Genomic DNA, 21,769 nt, shown 5'->3' with positions numbered 1-21,769 from the left:
GCCCTTCCTCATATTTAGCTGCTTCCTCATCCAACTCTGCCTGCTCGTCAGGGTCGAGCCCTGATTCCTCATCAGTTTGTTGATTCTCAGAAGAGCTGTTTTCGCTCTCTGTAGACTCCGGCTCGCTCGATGACGAGGCGACTTTCAAATCCTTGCTACCAGTCTGTTTTGGTTTCTTTGACTTCTTAACTAGCTTTCGCGCCTTCAGCGCTTTAGCCTTATCTTCCTTGGTCCCATCCTTAGGGGATTTACCGGTCTTAATTCCCTTTTCTGCTTCGGATAGACTATCTTGATGGTCCCGTTTCCCACAACTAAGGCACAGACAACACAACAAGACCACAGAAATCATACCTTGCAGAAAAGTACCGCGGTTCTCACGCCACTGACTTTGAATCCTTACTCGACGAGCAGTCGGGGTCCTTCGAAGCGATCCTCCACTCCGGGTTCGGCGGCTCCCGGGTTTCGGCACCACTTGTCGCGACCGGCCTTTGCCGATAAGGACGACGCAACAACCGAGGATTTCTTCAGCGGCAAGTTTATTGTACAGCTCTTTCTTGCAGATGGTGAAGGACCCAGACCCCGGGTTGTGCTCTGCTTAAATAGCCAGCAGCGCGACCTGTCCGTCTGTAATTGGTGCTCTGTTCAAGTCTTCATAAGCATATGGCTGGCAATTGGAGTGCAGCCTAAACCCTCATTAGCATAAAGCTGCGCATGTGTAAACTGCAGGGCGGCGCAGGCAAGAAGCGCGAAAATGCTGGCAAGAAGAACCAGGAAGCAGGAAGCCGGCGCCATCTTGTAATGGCGGGAGCGGCTCCCGACATAGGATTAATGAACCTCTTTCAAAAAGTAAAACATAAATATTTGGTCAGATTTAAAAATATCATATCATGTTTCCCAGCCCTTAGATTACTCAATCATCACTAATTATTCTAGCGTTTATGCTGCTAAAATAATAGATATAACATTAAATGATGTTAAACTGGATATTAATCAGCCAGATAACCCAACAAAACTAATCTGGTGGGAATGAGTTAATGGAAGGAGAAAAATAATAGGCTTAAGACATAGAATTGGCCAGAACAAAATGGCGATTATCTACACAAGAGTTCGTGAGACTGTCAGCCAAGAAAAAGAAGTGGAAAAGAGACACAGGCAAGCCACAATATTGAGGAAGCACTGACAGGCTTTGGTAACAGTTGACTGTAAGAAGCAAGACAAACTAGAACATGTGCAACATGAGTGTAGTAGGAGGGACTCTTTGGGGACCAGTAAAAGGAAGAGATGGGTAAGGACAGCACATAACGATGCAAATGCCACAATGAAAGCCATTATGTTTTCTATTAGAAAAACAACTCAGAGAAAACTTAATTCACTGTTTTATTATTGTGCGTGTAGACATGGCAGGTGGTAGGTGTACCTTAGCACATATGTGGAGGTTGATAACCACATTTTAAAGTCAGTGTTCTCCTTCCACCTTTAGGTGGGTTCTGAAGAGGCTTATGTAGCAAACGCCTTTAGCCCTTTGAGCCATCTTATGACCATAGAAAGTTAAATAATAATAATAATAATAAATAATAATACAAAAAAGCAAAAGGGATTATCAAAGATGAGTCTTAGCTCTTCCAGGGAGATGATGACATAGAGATGCTGAACAGTGGGGAAGAGGTTGGGGAAGGTTGATTGGTTTTAGAAAGCACTTATTTTGAGCAGGGAGTGACTCTGGGATGACTCTGCAGTGCATGGTAGATGAGAAGGAGAGGAGAATTTTGCAAAGCTAAAGGCAAAGGGGGCAGCAGGCGGGAATATGAAACAGGGCAGAAAAACTAAAAATACCCACTTAAATGTCATTTAAGCCACAAGTGTATACTGTTGTTTTCATAGTATAAATGCCAGAGTGATTAATAATGAATTGTTACTCTAAGAGCCAGGAAGCATTATTCTTGCTTTTATTAATGATTTTTTTTAAATCTGACCAAACATTTATGTTATAGTTTTTAAGAAATTCATTAATCCTGACTCTTCTTTTTCATAATAGTACTTAGTTTTTAATAGCTTGGAAGTGGATAAAATAGTTAAATCAATGACAGCAGTTGAAAATTATAACAATAAAATACAGAAAATGTCTTATTCAGAAACAGTATGAATAATATATCTTCTTTAATTTGCCTTTTTTAACATTTTAAAATAAAAATAAAGATTAGATTTGGAGTATTGGCTCAGGGATACGAGTGCTTGGTGCATACACATAAGGACCTAAGTTCAAGTCCCAGCGCCCATGTACATAGTAGGACATGGCCATGCATGTACAGATGAGTGACAGAGCAGGATGGTGAGATTCTTCATGTATGTGTGACTTCAATATGCACACTGCACACATAAGCAAACCAGCTACAAGGCAGCATAACATTTGGGGTTTATGTAACTCTAATCTTTGCAGCAGTACTTGTGTGCTGATGTGCATAACTTCAGTAAACTCATTCTAATCCTATTTAATTTTAGCCATGGATATTGCCTTTCAAAGGATCTACTTAATAATTGCTCACACAATGAAAGAACGTTTTATAAGGCACAGTTTATTTCCTTAAAATATCCTCAAAAGTTAGTGTGAGTTTCAAGCTCATGTGCAATACATATAGTTATTATGTATTTGAGACACTATGAAAAAATCATGAGTAAAGAAATGACAAAATAATTAGAGAAGCATCAAAAATTCAAAATACATGTGTTTATGGCTGCTTGTGCTTGGAGTCCTTCCTACCTAAATTTATGCTGGCTGATGGCGTATCCCTGGCTCTTAGTCACAGCTATGTGTATAAGCAAATATAGATAGACTGGGAAATAACTTTGGATTTTATGTGGAGAAAGTCTTTTGGGACCTTTAAGAACAGAGTATTCAGCTGGGCTTAGTGCTGGCATGCCTATAATCCCAGCACTCGGGGGAAGCAGAAGCAGCTCTGTGAGTTCAAGGCCAGGCTGGTCCACCAAGTGAGTCTGGGACAGCCAGGGCTACACAGAGAAACCCTGTCTCAAAAAGAAGAAGGAGGAGGAGAAGAAGAAAGAGGGGGAGGGGGAGGAGGAGGAGGAGGAAAAGGAGGAAGAGGAAGAAGAGGAGAACGACAACAACAGAGTATTTGAGGCCAGACAAGGTGGCACATACCTACCTGTAAGCCCAGCAGAGATGTGAGGATTATGAACTCAAGATAACCAGGCTGTATACCAAGACCTATCTCAATTAACGAACCAAAAAATGAACATACATTTCTATGGAGGAGTGAGGACAGAAATGAAATGTAAGGATCAAGGAACAAAGGAACACGGAATGGGAAGTGGAGAGAGAGAGAAAGAGCCAAAAGCAGGGCCAAGCTATAATCCTCAATGCCCCAGGCTTCACTACACATCACTTTCTCTAGGTAGGCCCCACCTTCTCAAAGCTTCCCAAATGATAGCACCAGTTGGATATCAGGTGCTCCCACACAAGACCCCGTGGGAGCAGTTTACAATCAAATCATAAGAATGTTCACCACTGAGCGTCAGTCCTCATGTGAACTATGGACCATGGGTGGCTATGGTACTTAAATATAGGCTCATCAGTTGTTACACATGTGTGTTGTTGTAAACGGTGACTAATATTTACTAATAATTATCTTTTAGTAATGCTGCTGTTAGTCCTAAACAGCTGTATACCCAAATCACCACACAGAGACTGGATTTATTTAGTTAACCTAGAACACAATGCTGGACAATAGTTACTCTGTCCTAAACCTCCAAGCCCTAATAGTTTCCTAACATTTAGATTTCCCACATTATACTTGCTTTTTGTGAAATCTTAGGTCTGGTTCATGCTCCACATCCTCTAAGATCTCTCCTCCAGCTCTCTTTCTCTCCCTTTCTCCTCCACTCATTTCCTGCCCTCTAGCTCCTCCCCTCTTTCCTGTTCTCTGGCTCCTCCCAGCTCAACATTGTGTCTAGTTGCTTTATTTTGGTCTGTTTACACAAGAGTTGAGACAGGATGCTTAGAATGAGTATCACAATGCAATATACAGATTGAAACCAGAGAGTTTGGGGGAGAAATCAGCATTTAAATGAACAAGGGTAAGGAGTATACATTTTAAAAGAACATTATACCAACAGTGTGTGATGCAGACAAAGAAGATGTGCATAAGTAGAGATGAAGGCCAATGAGCATCTACACTCCATATTGCTGTGAACTTAGATCTGCTATGCTATTATCATTCTTATTAAAGATGCTCTAGAAAATCTATTAGACACATATTCATACTCCATTAATATATTCATGTAGTGCTTTTTTTTCAGTTTATTTACTTTACATCCCAAAGGTGCCCCCTCCCTCTCTCCTTCCAGAATTCACTTCCTCTCCTTTCTCCTTCTCCTCTGCCCTTCCCCCCAGAAAAGAGAAGCTCCCTCCCCCTGTATCAACCCTCCCCAGCACATTAAATCACAGCAGAACTGAGCATATTCTCATCCCCTGAGGCTAGGCAAGGCAGTGCTTCCAGGGGGAAGTGATCTAAAAGCAGGCAATAAAGTCCATGTTAGAACCCGCCCCTAACTTGCCAGGCAACCCATAGGAAGACCAAGCTGCCCATTGGCCACATATGTGCAGGGAGCCTAGTTCCAGACCATGCATGCTCCTTAGTTGATGTCTCAAGTCTCTGTAAGCACCCATGGAACTTGGCTAGTGGAAGGAGGGGAACCACAACCCACCAACAAAACCTTTGATCCAAAAACTGCTCTGCCTACAAGAAGTGCAGGGATAAAGAGAGAACAAAGATTGAGGGAAAGTACAACCAATAATTGGCCCAACCTGAGACCCACCCCATGGTAGAGAGCCAGCCCCTGACACTATTGATGATACTCTGCTATGCTTGCAGACAGGAGCCTAACTTGACTGTCCTCTGGGAGGCTCCAACCAGCAGCAGACCAAGACAGATGCTGGGACTTGTGCCAAGCACTGGGCAGAGTTCCAGGGGTCCTGTGGAAGTGTTGGGGGAAAGATGGAAGGACCTGGAGGGGACAGGAACTTCACAAGACGACCGACAGAGACAACTAACCCAATCATGTATTGCTTTTTTTATTTGATAGCTCTTAAAAGCTTGAAGGTTTATTAACTTACTTTTGTGCTCAGTAAAAAAAATACAACATATACTTAAATATATGATATTTGATATATGTATATGTGTATGTTCATATGTATATAAAGTTAGCTACATTTCTGGGACAACATTGTAGTGTTAAATTTTTATTGTTAAGTGTTATGGTTGAATTAAGAAATATTGACTAGATAGATCTTCAGATGACATTTCTCAACATTTATTTCATTTATTGCTGTGCATAATGCACAGTCCCCAAAGTTAGTCACTGTAAACAGACGTTCTAAAGCTGGGCTGGTAGAGAACATTCTTAGGATTCTCAAAGCCCTGGGTTCAAACCCCAGCACTGTGGAAAATGGGGAGGTGGCACACATCCTTAATCCAAGCACTCAAGAGGTTTAACCCAAGCAGGAGGGTCAGGAATCAATTCCATCTTCAGCTCCATAGAAAGCTCCAGTCCAGAGGCCAGCCCGAACTCCATGAAATCCTGTCCCCCAAAACCAACAAAAGAATGAACACGTATTTATTTATTTGGCTAGCTACTCTTTCGTAGAGTTAATGATGTAGGGTCCCTTGAAGGTCTGCACAGAGATGACAGCCGTGCACAGGGCCGTCTGAAAGCTGGGCTAATGGGAGTCAGCTCCTGGGCTGGGATAGTTAGACCAGTGGCGGGTTGGTCCCAGTCGTTATCTCGGTTTTCTCTCACATGGCTGAAAGCGCACTGGCTTGTATGCCTGCAATGACACAACAGCTACTCCACTTCCGTGTGCTGTCCGGGTTTTATAAATACTGCCTCAAGAAGCCTGAAACCCTTTATCACCGAGTCCCCAGAAAAGACCCTGTTGGCTTTAAACTCTTCCCTTGATTCCATCTCATCTCTGATACTCTCTTCTTTCATTCAGCCCCGATAAGATAGTCTATTACCATATACTCTTTTTTTTTTTTTTTTGACATGGCCGTGTAAGTAGGTTAACATGTAAAATGTTACTTTAGTTAGATAAGGACATGTATGACCTCTGCCTGGTACGATATCACAAATGCCGCACAAGCTGTGCAGACACCGGCAGAATGGACTGGTATTTTAAGATTTCCTGTGACTAGCGAGGTATGGAAAGTCTTAGTGGCTCATATTGTCTTCTGACTTCCTGAGGTAGTTTTCCTAAGCCATTCCGCATCAGCCAGATCACAAAAAGAAGCCTGCTCATTTGCCGCTGCTTCTTGTGAGTCAAAAATTCAGTCTAGAATGTCTGTTCAGCCTTGCTCCCTCTTTCTTAAACTTGGCTTTTACAGGATTTTAGAGAAGCCACAATTTTATTTTATAAAACTTCTCCTGTGGGATGTGATTCTGAAGGGGGAAAAAAAAGTTCAAGCTTATTTTTTAAAATGAATAACTTGAACATTTAACTTTTTTGTTATGCACTTAATGACTGTACTCTATAGCTAAAGTTTTATTCTCTATTCTCTATCAACTACTCTAATTATGAGCCATATGCTTTTAAAAAATCTTTTATTTTTGAGATTATAATTGCATCATTGTTTCCTTCTCTTTCTTCTTTCATAGACCCCCTCCTTGAGTAGTCATATATTCTGCAATGGCTATGTTCACATTTTGCAACAAGAAATGTACATCACAGTTCTCTTTCATTCACAAAGCTTGTACTCAGATTTGATTAATTGGTTATTTTTTAACATTGATTATTAATTATAATTTATTATTAATAATAACAAATTGATTATTGATTGCAGTACTGGCACTAGAACTCGGGGTCTCATGTATGCTAGACAGACAGACACCTGCCAACTAACTCACACACCTTCCTCAAGAACCCTTGCCTTGGATTGATAGCACTTTGATGCTTACTTGACAAATGGATATTCAGGTTTGTAAACTTTCAAATTTAATTCTTATAGTTTCAATGCTGCTCCTCTGTAACCATACTTTATTGAAACATTACAGCCTTTCTAATGGCTTGCGCCTTCAGTAGCTTGCTGGCTGTTTGTGTATAAAGCATTTCTGATTTAAAACTGTTCCTATGAAATAGAAGAGATATGAGGGTTTTTTTAATGTTTCCAGAAATCTTCTTTGAAATCTCATATTCTCCCCCCCGACTCTCCCCTCCCCTCCCTCTTTCTGTCATTTGATTTGTCACACTTTTGTTAATAGAGGGTTAAAAACTTGGCTCCAGAAGCAGATTGCTTGAGCTCAGTCCCACTTTTGCTGTTATGAACTGCGTGTATTTGTGGAGAGAGGTTCTGTACCTCAGTTCCCTTGATTTCAATAGGGGACTCAATAATAATAACCACCCACTAGTGTTATGTGGGTTGAATGAATTTGCTTATTAAAACAAACAATAAGAGTTCTTAGTATTTGGTAATTAAGCAGTGTATGTTACCAGTTATGGTTGCTGCGTTGTTTATTTATACAAAATAGTTTTCATGTTTTTGATCATTATATCTTTTCGATGGTTTTATTAAAGCCTGTTAAATAAACCACATTTTGAGATGTGTGTGAATGGGGATGTTTCAGTAGTAATCCTACCTCTAATCTCTTTGTTGAGTTAAAAAAAAATAATAGTTTTTCCAGTATCAGTATTTAATCCTTTAAATTTTCTCCAATTAAAATTTATAGAATGTAGCCTGGCATGGTGGTGCATTCCTGTAATGCCAGTACTCAGGGAGACAGAGGCAGGAGGATCTCTGTGAGTTCGAAGCTGGCCTGATCTACAAAGTGAGTCAAGGGTATCCAGGTCTACACAGAGAAACCTTGTCTCAACCCCCCCCCCAAAATATATATATATGCAATGTGAAATATTTTCATAGACACATAGACCATAGTCTTGAAAATCATACAGTGAGTCATAAATTCAAGTCATGTTGCAGTAGGGGTTATAATGTGATGTGGTGTGTACTAAGGTGACCAGAGGATCAAACAACCAGGCTGGGAAAGTCAGCATTACCTTGGAACAGTCTGTTTTGACAGGAGCTGAGTCCTGAAAATGAAAGAGGAATGTGCTTGGGGAAAAAAAAAAAAAGACAATCCAGACAGAAATCTTTACCAACAAAAAACAAACAAACAAACAAAAAATCATGGAATGACTGAAGTTTGAGGAAGGGTGCTAACTCCAGAAGCCTGGAGTTGACATGTCCCCACCAAGAGAGGAAGAGAAGGCAAAGATATGTTAAGCTGGGGATGTGGATCAGGAGTTCAAAGTCATCCTAGCACAGAGAGTTGGAGGCTACATGAAACCCTGTCTCAAATAAAAGCAAAAATTTTTAGAAAGTGAGGAGATGGCCTGGAGGGATGGCTCAAGTTGAGAAGGTTTCCTGCTCTTGCAGAGGACCTGAGTTCAGTTCCCAGGCTCACATCAGGAGACTTACAGTCACATTTAATGCACACACACACACACACACATTTATAAAAGGGAGGACAGCTCCCTACTTTTGTCTGTATCATTTGTTTGCTTTTTGGCTCGTTCGTTAATTTTAAGAAAGGGTCTCACCTTGAAAACTTAGCCTGGAGGGCACTGACATGATCCTCCTGCCTCTGCTCTTCGATTCTTACATACCAAGACTGCAGGTGTGTAGAAGCACCCACTGTGAGTTTGTGCATCGCTCTGGAAGTAGGCAGGGGCTAGTCGTAATTCTTTGTGGTTTCGCTCTTGACTAGCCCTTTAAATGTGCAGCATGGCACTCACTCAGCATATGGTTAATATACTAACAGCATCTTCTCCTCCCTGCTACAAAAGAATCTATCTCCATGAGTCCACGTCGAAGACAGAGTGAGAAAAACTCTACGTGGTAAGGAGGCCATGATGTGGACTTTGGAGATAAAGAAAGATTGAATTTAAAAGACGACTCCATTCTGTGACTCTTGGCAAGAAGTTCATAAAGGGCAAAAATAGAGGTTGAGATTAGGAACTTGGAAACATAGTGTTTTTTAGACAGTATATTCAGAATTGTGGATGAATTAAGACACCCTTTCTCCCTTGAATTCCTCCAAACCTCCTCAGGAAATAGGCACTTCCACAAATAGACCCATTATAAAGAACAATATCCTGGTGGGGTTTTGGGCATTACCTTTGGTATCTTTTCCAAATGGCGAAATTATTTTACAGTGAAGTTGCTAGCTTATGTGAGTGCCACCAGATCCTAGCTTCTGAATTTTATTTAGAGATTTATTTTTATTTATGTGTATGTGTGTTTATCTCTGTGTGGGTATATACATCTCTGTGAAGTGCCCATAGCAGGCAGAAGAGGGTGTCAGTTCTCCTGTAGCTGAATTTATAGGTGGTTGTGAGCAGCCCAGTGTGGGGCTGGGAACTGAACCTGTGTCCTCTGGAAGAGCAGCAACTGTTGAGCCATGTCTATAGTCCCTGTGTTAAGATGAGGACTCACTTTGTTGTTTTGCAGCCCAGGCTTTGTCTCCCCCTATCCCGCCCACCCCTGTGGGTGTGGACTCCTGCCTTCATTCTTATTATCTTCACCATGATTCTTAACACTTACTCCTCACAGCAGTCTTTCAGCCCTTACACAGCCCAGTTCGAATCTACCAGTAAATATCTAAGTTCAAAATAGAATTAGGAGAGTCTCATTCTGAGTTAAGAGGAAAATATTATGCCTTTTAATCAAGAATCTCAACAGACATTGATTCTTCAAATGATGAGAGATTGACAAGAAATGGAGAAACAATGAAGCATTTAGAAAAAAAAAAAAAAGACTGAAAAGGCTAACTTATGCGCATGTATGCAGAGATGAGACATTTCCAAAGGAGCTGTCAGTTCTGTGATTATTAATTCTCTCCCTTCTAGACTGACTCTGACTAACGAACGGTGTTTTCAGTTCAGTGTTTTTTCTAAAGTTTCTGTAGCAGTGCTATTAACAAGTATTCTGACATGCATCTCCTGGCTAGAACTCTTACTATTAACCCTTTGAGGTCCTCAGGCAGTTTCAGTTTCTTCATAGTCTTGTAACTGTCACCCAGAAAACTAAACCATTTTCTCTAAATGTATCATCCTCTCTAGTCAACCTCATAGGCACAATTGAATCTCTGAAGTCTGGATTAAATGAAGAATTCACATGTGGGTCTTACTTAAGGTACATATCAAGGCTTCAGTTCCTTTTGGAATATACATATATATGTGTGTATATGGATGTATAGCAAAGGAGTTAAAATGAGAAAAGAGATCAGAAAATTGGCAGGAAGTGGGCAAACTGTTTCAACTAGGAAGAATATGGGACAAAAATAACACAGTAAAGAGAGACAAAGGAAGAAGTGGGGCCCCACCAAAGTAAGCCATAGAGGTGTGTGTGTGTGTGTGTGTGTGAGAGAGAGAGAGAGAGAGAGAGAGTCTTTAAAAAGATGACAGAGTTTTAAAACACATGCTATTGAAAGGGTGGGCATGACTGGCAGGCAACTGCCATGACAACCTATAAAGAAACCAGGGGTGACACCCAATTTCTAGGAAGAAAAGCCACTGAGGGCTCAGATACATTTTGGTATACAGAATAATGGGTACCTCAGAGGACATTGTTCTAACTCACAGCCTAGATGGCTTCAAGTGTTCATTCTGTGGTGCTCATTGACTAGGACACTAATAATATTTGAAGGCATTTTTAAAAAATGGGCATTACATTTTAATCTAAGATAAAAGGGGACCAAGAACGTTCGACTTCCAGCTTACTAAACTCTGCATAGTATTATTTGTTTGTTTGTTTGCATACCACAGAAAAGAAAAAATAAAGAACACACATAAGCAACAAATCACTATGAAGTATAACGAAGACTATGGCAGGATGGAATAATGGAATATGGGGAGCTTGAACTGTTGGAGAGGCCAGCCGAGTTGAAGAATCTCTCAGGGGTCTTGCTGCTCCTAGTACCTGCTGTAACGCCAGCACCCTCAGATAGAACCCCAGCAGCTCAGAAGCCTCATTCTAGTTACAACCCCCCCACACACACACACACACTTCCAGATCAAGGTCACACCCTTCCTCCCACATGGAAGCCAAGGTCACACCCTTCCCCCATCACAGGCAGGCTACCTCTGTTTGCTGTTTCAAGTGTCTATGCATCCCTTGCTGTTGGCTGACACTGTCTGGCTTGGATCTCAGCTGGGTTTCTCCCTCTTCCCAATCCTGCCTCTGGCCCCCTCCTTTGCATGGGTGTTGACTCAAGCACCACTCCTGGTAAACATCCGGAACTCTAAACTCTGCCTGAATCTGCTTCCTGGAGAACCCAAGTGCTTTACAGCATCCATGAGTCAGATATGAAAGGTACTGAGTGACTGAGGACTGAGTGATGATGGAGAAGTAGACAGCAGTGGAGCTGAGAAGCATGGGAAGACCACAGTGAGGGGAAAGGATCTATATTAAAGCAGTGGCCAGAAGGAAGCCACAGCAAGGGGCTATAATGTGGACAGAACTAACTGAGGGAGTGCTATGAGCCCTAAACCCAAAACATTTCAAAAGCCCCTTGTTAGAGTAATTGTAGTGCACATATGAAAATGTCACAATAAATCCTGTTTTATACAACTAGCAGTTACCAACAAGTGATTTTTTCTTTTAGATATTAATGTTTAAATAAACATACCCAACTTTTTCACGTCCCTGAATCATTGCTTCTCATTCTTTCTGCCTCATCAACGACAGCTCTTAAACCACACAGTGGCTGATGCAGCTACAGTCCTATGACATATTTTCTAGAGCTACATATGTAGCATGAGCTTTTCAAGATACTCCAGGAGTGAGAGTTCTGAAAGTGGCTTTCCGTGCTGATAAAAGTAAAGTGATGAGTGCTAGTGGAAAAGATTAAGATAAGTCACCAGGGCTTTTGAAGGACCTGTCCTCCCACCAATCATGGCTGTGGTTCTGGTTCTTATTCCTCTGTGTCACCTCAATCCCCAAGATAGATGTGAGCATGGTAATTATATTAGCACATTTTCTCTGAACAAGAATCATGTCCCCATCAAGACTAGAACTCTGTAAGGGTTTATTGAGTTAGGTCATCATCTTACAACCTGTACAAATTCAAAATGTATGCTTTCGGTTGGCTTTAATGTGTGCCGGCATCTTTGAAAGCATCGGCAAAAGTCATGGTGACACAGTTCCAGCACCCCAGGGATTTTGTGACCGCTTGTCACACCTTTGTCTCATGCATCCCTCTTTTCTCCCCTGGCAAAAACAAACAAGCAAACAAACACAAAACCAAAACCAAAAACACCTCACCCACTTTCTGGCTGTGTAGATGGCTTTACACTGCCTAGAATTTTATACGAATGTAATCACACAAAGTGTCCTGTTCTAAAGCAAGGTCTTCCTTCCAGCACTATACTTTAAAAACTGAATGTAAAGTGTTCCGTTGTGTAATATCTTATATGTTGTCAAACATTACATTACATTACATGAGAAATCTTGTTTGTATTACATATTCTATATTACGAATGCAAATACTAAAGTGTTCCTCTACTGGTAAACGAAGGTCTATGTATTTATTTGTGTGTGTGTGTGTACCTTTGTTAGTTTGTGCATACCATGTGCACGCAGGAGCCTGTAGAGGCCAGAGGAGGTGTTGGATCTGTTGGAACTGAAGTGACAAGGAGGCTGCCACATGGGTGCTAGGAATTGAATCTGGTTCCCCTGCAAGAATAGTATGTGCCCTTAACCACTGAGGCATCTTTCTGAAAGTCACTGCTCCTCAACTTTTCAAGTGTAATGATTCATGGTGTCTCAGACTGAAACTGACTTTTCAACAACAACAACAAAAACAAAACACAACTCTTTTTTATGAACCCTTGATATAATTACAAAATTATTAAAAATTCCTTGATAAAAAAGTGATCTATTTTTAAGGGAACACAAAACATTTGATAGGAGACTCTCCTCTCACGAAAATCTGTACCTAAATACCTAGGAAGTGAGTGCTAAATAGTAGCGAAATAGATGTACAAAAGTCAGAGCTGAATGTGGTGACACACTTGTGAGCCCAGCACTAGCAAGGCTTGAGATGGGAGGGTTGTGTGTTTAAGGCTGGCCTGAGGTACATAGCAAAATCCTTTCTCAAAACGATTTAATTGTAAAAAGCATAGATGTTAGAGAGCAAGAAGTAATCTTCTCAGTGCTCTGAAATAACCAGATAACATGGATGCTAATCCTCATCACACACATGTAACTATACACATTTCATACACACTACCCCCCCTTCCTAATTACTTATGGCTGATAAAGATTCACAGAAATTGCTCCAACATTACCATCTTCTCTCTAGAAAGGATGGAAACAAAAGATGGTTTCCAGAATATCACTACTCAACATGCAAACCTGGGGTCTGGGAATGCAAGTCGGTTACAGAGTACTTGTCTTGCATACGTGCTTAATGCCTTAGATTCGATCCCTAACACTGAAAGTAGAAGGGGAGAAGAAAAGGAAAGAAAAAAAAGATAGAAAGAAAGAAGCAAATGTCTTATAACCTATACAGTGTGTGTGTGTGTGTGTGTGTGTGTGTGTGTGTGTGCCTGCAAAGGCCAGAAGAAGATGTCAGATGTGCTGAAACTGGCATTACGAATGGTTGTGAGCAACCTTAAAGGTATTGGAACTAGAACCTAGGTCCATCTTAACTGCCCAGTATTGGAGGTTCAGCTGGTGCCACGTACTCTAATGTTACTGGCCCCCAAGATCTGGCTGCCCTCTAGATGAGTACATCCTCCAGTACACAATCTTTGTTGTGTAAACCTTGCTCTACCTAATTTAAAGGTGATTGGTTAAGAAAGTTGTTGAAGCCTGTAACTGGGCCCGGGGTTAGGGGTGAGGGTCTCAGATGGAACATGAGGCTGGGATAAGGGAAGAGAGGAAGCAGAACATGGAGAAGCAGCAGAGGAAGCCAGAGAGAAAGAAGTCACCATGGGTCAGTAAGGACCATGAACATAGCTGGCCTGATGGAATGGAAAGAGCCCAGGCAGGAACAATAATGGCAAGTGACTTGGGGTGTGTAGCTGGGAAATAGCAGAATAGCCTAGAGGGTTGATATCTGCCCAGCTATGGTGCCTTAAAGCTTTTATTAATCTAAAAGCTCTCTGTCTTGATTATTTGGGAAGGAGCTGGGGTAGAGAAGCCCTGTCTATCAATGACAGCTGATCCATCTCTCCCGCCCCATTCCATCTCATAAACTTTCAAAGCTTGCATAAGTCCCTGGATAAAAACGTGAGAGGCGATCGCTTCATTTCTAAAGTGAATTGAGATTGAACTTTCTGCTTTTGACAGCATTTCCCAAGACTCCTTTCTGCCACATAATACTATCATTTCCAAGTCAGCGTACTTTTAGACTGATAGCAATTTTTGCGAAGTTTACTACTACATTTTTAATGCATAGATTAGATTATTTTATTTGACATCATGTAGAACTTTTCTTTTAGAGTTTGTGGAGTTTGTTGTTGCTGTTTTGTTTTTTATAACACTTGACTTTTGACAAACTTGTTAGCCCGGTTAACCAACAGTCTAGGCGGGGACATTTACATTTCTTGGTCCCATAGGATGTAGTACAATGTATCATATGGTTAATTTAACAATGGATGAAACCCTCAGCTATTTGTCTGCTAGTGATGATACAATGTGCAAACTTTCAGGCCTTGCCTTCACTAACCATAATTCTCTCATACGTATTAAGTCTCAGGTATCACATAGAAAAAACAGAATCCCTTCATCTTGCTCTTGGGCTGGCCAGGAATCTTGTGGCAACTGGGAGTTTTGTGTGGGCTTTAGCTCAAGTTTTCTTTCTCTTGTTAAATGTTCTCTCTTGTTTTCATACTTAGAACAATGTTTTAATGTTTTTTTCTATGTGTATTATCTTGTATCTAATAATTTTTTTCCCCCAGAGAATTAAAATAATCTAAGCCCCAGTACAATTTTTGGTGTACCCCTGAATTTGTGTAATATGCAGAAGTTCTTATCTACTGGAGAGATCTACTGCAGAATCCTTTGAGACTTGAATTTGGAAAACAGCTATCATGAAATAGATTTAATTTTCAGATCAATATCTGTACCCGTCCTTGGCTTATAAAACAGGATATGAGTAATACTGCTTTTTTTTTTTTCTAGAAACTTTAGTATCAATTTTATTTTCAAATGCAGAGATTAAAAAGAAAGAAAATTGGGAAGTGAATTCTTCCTGAGATTGCCTCTCAGGATTCCCTCACAGGTTGTAGTTAAGGAACAAAAGAGTTTAGTACCATGGGTTGATAACAGCTGAACAAGATAATGATATGGTTAGTGTCAGCTTTTTTCTTTTCTTTTCTTTTTAGTGCTTCAAAGAGATAAACACCAACTATCACAAAGGTCCAGGGACACGATGCTGCTGGTTCTTACTCACTCGACAAAGGAGGGCCACCGGGGACCTGCGCCCTTCCTGACCTGTCATCCACCCAGGAACCTAGCCCGTATAACTTCCAGAGTTCTTTTCCACCCCACCTAGGGCCTTACGCATACTAAACAATTTCTCCTAGAGAAACTGGTGACCCAGCAGTTTGTGTATAAACTGAATTTCTAAGTGTCGCTTGGGACTTAGTGCTCAATGGAGGAATGGAAAGTTATATAAACAGGGAAAGCAGAAGGAGTAAACAAAACCTGGAAGGGTGAGGCTTGTTCTGATGAGACAGCTTCCTTCCTGTGAGTGCTTTAAAGAAAGAATTTTTGAACAATGTTCTTCCCTACTCAGCTGGCTTTTTCCACAATTCATTACATATGTATCTTTACACATTACAGAAACAAAACAACAGCAAAAACTCATGAAAAAAGATGTAAGTAAGCCTGGCACAGTGTGAACACTCAGGAAGGCAAAGGCAGGAGTTCAAGGCCAGCCTGGTCTACAAAGAGTCCAGAATAGTCGGGGCTACACAGAGAAACCCTGTCTCAGAAACAAAAAAAGAAGAAAGAAAGAAAAAAAAAAGAAATAAAAGACGTAATTATAAATTAAAATGTCAGGCATTACTGGTGCACCCCTTTATTTCCAGTATTAAGGAGGCAGAGGCAGGCAGATCTCTGTGTGTTCAAGGCCAGCCTGGTCTAAAAAGTGAATTCCAAAACAGCCAAGACTGTTTTGGACACAGACAAACCCTGTTTTGAAAAAACAAAATAACAAGAATGATGATGATGATGATAAATAAATAGTAATAATTCACAAGTGGAAAAAAAAATTTCATTATTTATTTTTTAAGTGTGTGTGTGTGTGTGTGTGTGTGTGTGTGTAAAGAGAGTATGTATATGAATGCATGTGCCAATGGTGGAGGACAGAGGAAAACTTGTGGGAGTCCATTTCCTGCCACTGTGTTGGGCCTGGGGATCTAACTAAGTCCTCATCTGAGCCATCTTGTCAATACTATGCAACTTATTTTAAATGTTTTTGTTTGTTTTCAAACAGGGCCTCCTGTAATGCAAGCTGGCCTCACCAAGATGCTCCTGTCTCAGCATCTGTAAGTGCTGCGTTATGGGTCTACACTACCACCTGTGGCTATTACAGACATTTTTCAGCCTGAAATGAACCTCTAGAGACCACCCACTATAACTCAAAGATGACAAAGCAGCAAACATAAAGTTTAAAACTTCTAGTTCGACTTCTTTGGCATTAGAATGAGAGTAAAGGTTAGAAGAGCTTCAATGACCCTGGTGTGGTGGCAAATGCTTTTAATCCCAGCACAGAGAATAGCAGGTGGAACAGAGGCCAATGAACTTCTGCGAGCTAGAGGTTAGCCTGGTCTATATACAAAGTTCCAGGACAGCCAGGGCTACACAGAGAGATCCTATCTCAACTCCTTCCTTCCTCTAAAACCAACTGAAAAGAGAAGATCTTCCGCCAGACTTTATTAGCTTATGATATCAGAAACACAACTGTGCCTGTGATTATTTTTAGCTGAGGCTCCCGTCTCTCTTAGAAAATAGACTGAAGAACTGGTTAATGTCAAATTCCTCTCCCTACTGCTTATACATGTGTGACATTTAAACTGAGTGCCAAGAGACTTGATTTCATCATTGTTAGGGGGCCGTAGGCAAATCGTATTTTTAAAATATATTTTATTCTGAATTGACACATATTTATAATTATTTCTCATTCTTAAACTGAAAATCAGGCCAATTTGATTGGTGAAGAAGCTGATAATTAAGTAAAAAAATGAGGATGTGTGGTTTATTTTTAAAATGAAAACAAAACCATGTTATTCTATCATTATAGACTCTGAATTGGAGCATCTCTGAAGAAAATTAAAGTAAGCAACTTAGGTTCATTCACATAAATACAGACTTCTCATTTATAAATTATATCATTAAACCACTGAATAACATACAAATTGATTTCTTTCATTAAGTATAACTCAAGTTTGTCCTAGACTAACATCTGAGCCATGTTAAGCTATCTAACACATTTAACATCCAAGCACCAGCTGATATCCTTGTTCCTGATCTATAACCACCAGTGTTTTCTAAGTTTCAGGAACATTTCTTGAGAACAGAGCACAGTTTCTCTTTTTTCTTTCCCCTGTGATCCCTGAATTAGTGCTAGACTCAAGTGGGTGCTGATGTACTCTTGACTGAGTTATGGGAATGTATGAGAGGTCATGGGCTGACAAACTGCAGACTTTATATTCACAAAAAATTTATTATCAACACTAAGGAGAGCTGAACCTGCACTTGGCCTTGGCAGCAAGGGAGAGCTGGCCCTGGTTGTGAGAGCTTAGGGAGAACTGGCCCTGCCCTTAGATGCCTGTTTAGGTAGGAGAGCTGGCCCCACCATTCACTTGGGCAAAGCAGGAGAGCTGGCCCTAGTGACAGGTGTACAAAGTGGACTGACCAATTCAGCTATGACCCAGACCCAATCCAGGGCTTTGAGTTGGCTCACCCCAAATTCTACCCCATCTATAAACTGCTGGAGCTTATGAAAAGGTTGGTCCTGGAGAACCGAAGCTGCAGGATCTTCATGACATAAGGCAACAACAGAATATCTCAGAGATCCAGTATTGATGATGTAGCAGAAGCCAGTGGCCTTGAACCAGACCAATGACTCATTGCAATGAACATTTGCAAGTAAAGATATGTGGACAAACGGGTATACTGTGGGACACACCACAGGTTCCATGGCAAGATTTTGTTTTGCTTTGCGTTGCTTTGTTTGTTACGTTTTGGTTTTGGAGGGGGTTGGTGGAGGTGTCAGGGGTTTAGAGCAGCTATGGAGGGACTGGAAGATGAGTGGGGTTAGGGTGCATGATGTAAATTTCACAAAGAATTAATAAAAGTAAAAAAAAAAAAGCATACTCGATGCAAAGAACTGAGAAAACATTGAACTAAAGCCCCTGTTTTGACTTTGTTTTCTAAACAGAAATAGAGTGAATAAGTACCTTGTATTCTTGGAAAGATTGGAGATAATGTAATTTCACTTTTTAAATTTTATTTAGTTATTTGTTTGCTTGCTTGTTTGTTTGTTTGTTGAGGCAATGTTTCACTGTCTAGCCCTGGATGTCCTGAAACTCTTTATGCAGCCCAGGCTGGCCTGACACTCACAGAGACCCACCAGCCTCTGCCTCCCCAGTGCTGGGATTAAAGGTGTGAGCCACAATGCCCTGAAAGTTGTCATCTCTAATGGCTGAGCCCTCTCTCTGGCTTCCTTTCTTACCTTTACAAACACCAAGTCCAAGACAATTGTGTTAATGCCCATAATCTCAGTGGCAAGATCATGAGCTCAAGGCCAGCCTGAGCTACATAACAAGGTTTTTGCAAGTCAACCTGGGCTATATAATGAGATCCTGTCTCAGAAACTGTGAACTTGGTCTACACAGAGAGTTCCAAGCCAGCCAGCATGATAGTGAGAGAGCCAGTTTCAAAAAAAAAAAAAAAAAAAAACAAGCAAGAAAACAGAGAGAGAGAGAGAGAAAGAGAGTTTAGTTTGGTTCCTAGAACCACCCATGTTGGGCCACTTACTCGTTTAACTCCAGTTCCAGGTGACTCAATGCCCTTTTCTGTTCTTTGGGGGCTCCTGCATCCCCAAGTTCACAGGCTCTTCCCCCCACCCACAGTGTCTTTTTTTAAAAAAACAGATGCAAATGAGCTGGGGTAGGGGTGAAGCGAAGTCGAGTAGTGCGAGGCTGCCCCCAATAAGCCCTGAATGCATAAACTATGCAAAGTAGGTGAGTTCACTGCACACGCTGCTGCCAGACACGCTGCCTGCCATTCCAGTTCGTGTTAAAGTTCTGATCACAGCCATCTCAGGGATGGGGCTAGGTGGGTGTTTGCAGTACATGGGCATTTACTATTGCACGTGTGTGTGTGTGTGTCTGTGTGTGTGTGTGTGTGTGTGTGCATGTGTGCTTTCCAGAGTGTGCCTAGAGGTGTCAGAGCACAGATTGTAGCAGTTTTCTTCTTTCACCATGTGGGTCCCAAGCACTAAGCATAGGTGTTTAGACTCTGCAGCAAGCACCTTTGCCTACTGAGCTATCTTGCTGGCCCTAATGTCTTCCCACAATTGTGTAAACAGCACTAGGATGGAACAAGAAATGCATTTGACCTTTGTGTTGTTCACAGAAGAATTTCTCCACTGGGAGGCAGATATCCCCTTGAGTCACTGAAAATATTCCAACTCCTTTGACCTTCAGCAAAAAGAAAAAGCTGCGAAAAGAAAAGAAAAGAGAAGAAAAGCCTCTGTGTGGCTACTGACAATGGCTCTGCTAAGCTACAGATGTAAGTTGTGGATGTAAGCTGCTTTGAAATGCTTCTCGCGAGCTACATTAATTTGGCACCCCACTAAAGATATCATGACCACATTTGGAATGATACTAACTCGAGAAACTGTGATAGTTATCCAAGTAAAGGAGAAATCTGGTGTCGTGGTTCAGTTCTATAAGAATGTAGATTTCAGCTAAGGTTATAATAATAGATGAGCTAGTTGGGGAGCAATGGAGAAGGTGGGTCAAGAGTGGAACCCCAGGGCCTACAAGATGGCTCAGTGTGTAGAGGTGATTGCTACCGATGGTCATGAGCAGAGTTCAACTCCCAGGACCCATAAGGCGGAAGGAGAGAACCAGCTGCTAAAAGTTGCTTCTGACCACCAAACACAGGCCATGGAACACATCCATCAACACATGCACACGAACGTGCACACACACATATACAAAGCAAGCAAGCAAACAAACAAACAAACAAACAAACAGAGTGGAACCCCAGAAATGGCAGAAAGAGAAGAGGGAGAAAAGATTACTCCAGAAGGAGTAAAATTGAAGAGAAGATATTTTGAAAAAGAGAAGTGTCTTTAGCTACTAGGTTTTATAATGACATATTGTCAGTAGCAGTGGGGGGTTCCAGCAGAATGTGAATGACAAGATGAGTGTTTGGTTTCATTTGTGTGGCTGTGATGGACTACTCTGACAAAAAAAAAAGAGCTTAAGGGAGAAAGAGTTTATTCTAGCTCACAATTTCATGCTACACTCTATATTAGCTTCTCTGTTGTTGTGATAAACCACCATGGCCAAAGGCAACTTAAAGAAGAGACTGTGTTTTGGCCTAGGGTTCCTCTCTGGAATCAGAGTTAGAGCTGATAATGTACGGGACAATGCAGCAGCGAGCGGCTGGCACAATGGCAGGAGCAGAAAGTTGAAAGGTCACATTTTGAATCACAAGTACAAAGCAGAGAGAGAGAGAGAAAGAGAAAGAAATGAAAATAATGTTATGGTTAGGGGGTCACCACGATGTGTGGAACTGCATCTCAGGGTCACAGTGTTAGCAAGGCTGAGAACCACTGATCTAGTCTCTGTCACTGACATCATTATCTCATCGCAGCGAGAGAGAATGACATAAGAGAGAGCCTGGAGCAGTTAGAGGGAGAGGGAGTCTCAAGGAAACCTTCATCCTTACGAAGATGCTCATTCTCCTACAAAATGAGGGTATTGAGCTAAATGATGAGTAAAGAGCGCTGGGCAAAGACTACGGGAAGGCATGAAAATTAACTCATTCATTCATCTCTGCAACACACAAGGAGTTCCCATGATGTTCAGTTACTGTTTTAGTCACCGGGGTATGATGATGAGCCAGTCTGTGAAAGCAGTTGTCATAGCGATGGAAACGGATTATAATAAGCAAGTAAACAATTTAGTTCATAGTGAGTTTGGGGCTGATAAAGATTATTACAGAAAATACTGTGGGTGGATGGGAGAAAATACGGTAATTTGAATAGATTCCTTTCTGTATCCATGGGAGAGTCAGAGGAAGGATGCTTAGTGTAAAGGGTTTTTGCTGTAGAGCATCCCTGGGGAGATGACCAGTTAGCACAGAGGCATGGACCAGGAATGGCTTAGCCTGTCTAGAAAGCGGTGGGAAGGAAAAAAATGAAGAAAACCAGTGAAAAGCATAGAGATGTTTCAGGAGAGTTGCCATGACAAGCTGACCTGCCTGGGCTTGTTGCCGGGGTAAGACTTTGAGGTTTGCTTTACAATAAGGAAGGTAATGGTGGAATTTAAAGAGGAGAATGGCTTGACTCTGCCTACGATTTTTAAGAGTTCATATTGGCAGCTGAACGCACCATCAAAACCAAAAGGAAAAGTAGGGTAAGTTGGTAAAGGCCAGCTCTCTTCGTAATCTAGAGGGGACCCAGGCAGACACACCAGGTCCCCTGAGTTTTCACAGCGGACAGTTCTGAA

At 41.3% G+C, this 21,769-nt stretch overlaps 1 long non-coding RNA gene across 1 annotated transcript; it reads left to right on the top strand.

Annotated features, from left to right (window-relative positions):
• The first annotated feature begins 15,499 nt into the window (after positions 1-15,499).
• On the top strand, positions 15,500-19,707 carry LOC129691925 (uncharacterized). The gene is made up of 3 exons (XR_008722581.1): positions 15,500-15,535; positions 16,516-16,567; positions 19,662-19,707. It is a non-coding gene; the product is annotated as an uncharacterized LOC129691925 (long non-coding RNA).
• Positions 19,708-21,769: the final 2,062 nt, after the last annotated feature.

This window comes from Psammomys obesus, unplaced genomic scaffold, assembly GCF_907164565.1.
Source record: "Psammomys obesus unplaced genomic scaffold, mPsaObe1.curated_primary_1811, whole genome shotgun sequence".
Classification (NCBI taxonomy): domain Eukaryota; kingdom Metazoa; phylum Chordata; class Mammalia; order Rodentia; family Muridae; genus Psammomys; species Psammomys obesus.
Note: the sequence above shows the minus strand (reverse complement) of the source record. Positions and strands in the feature narration are given on the sequence as shown.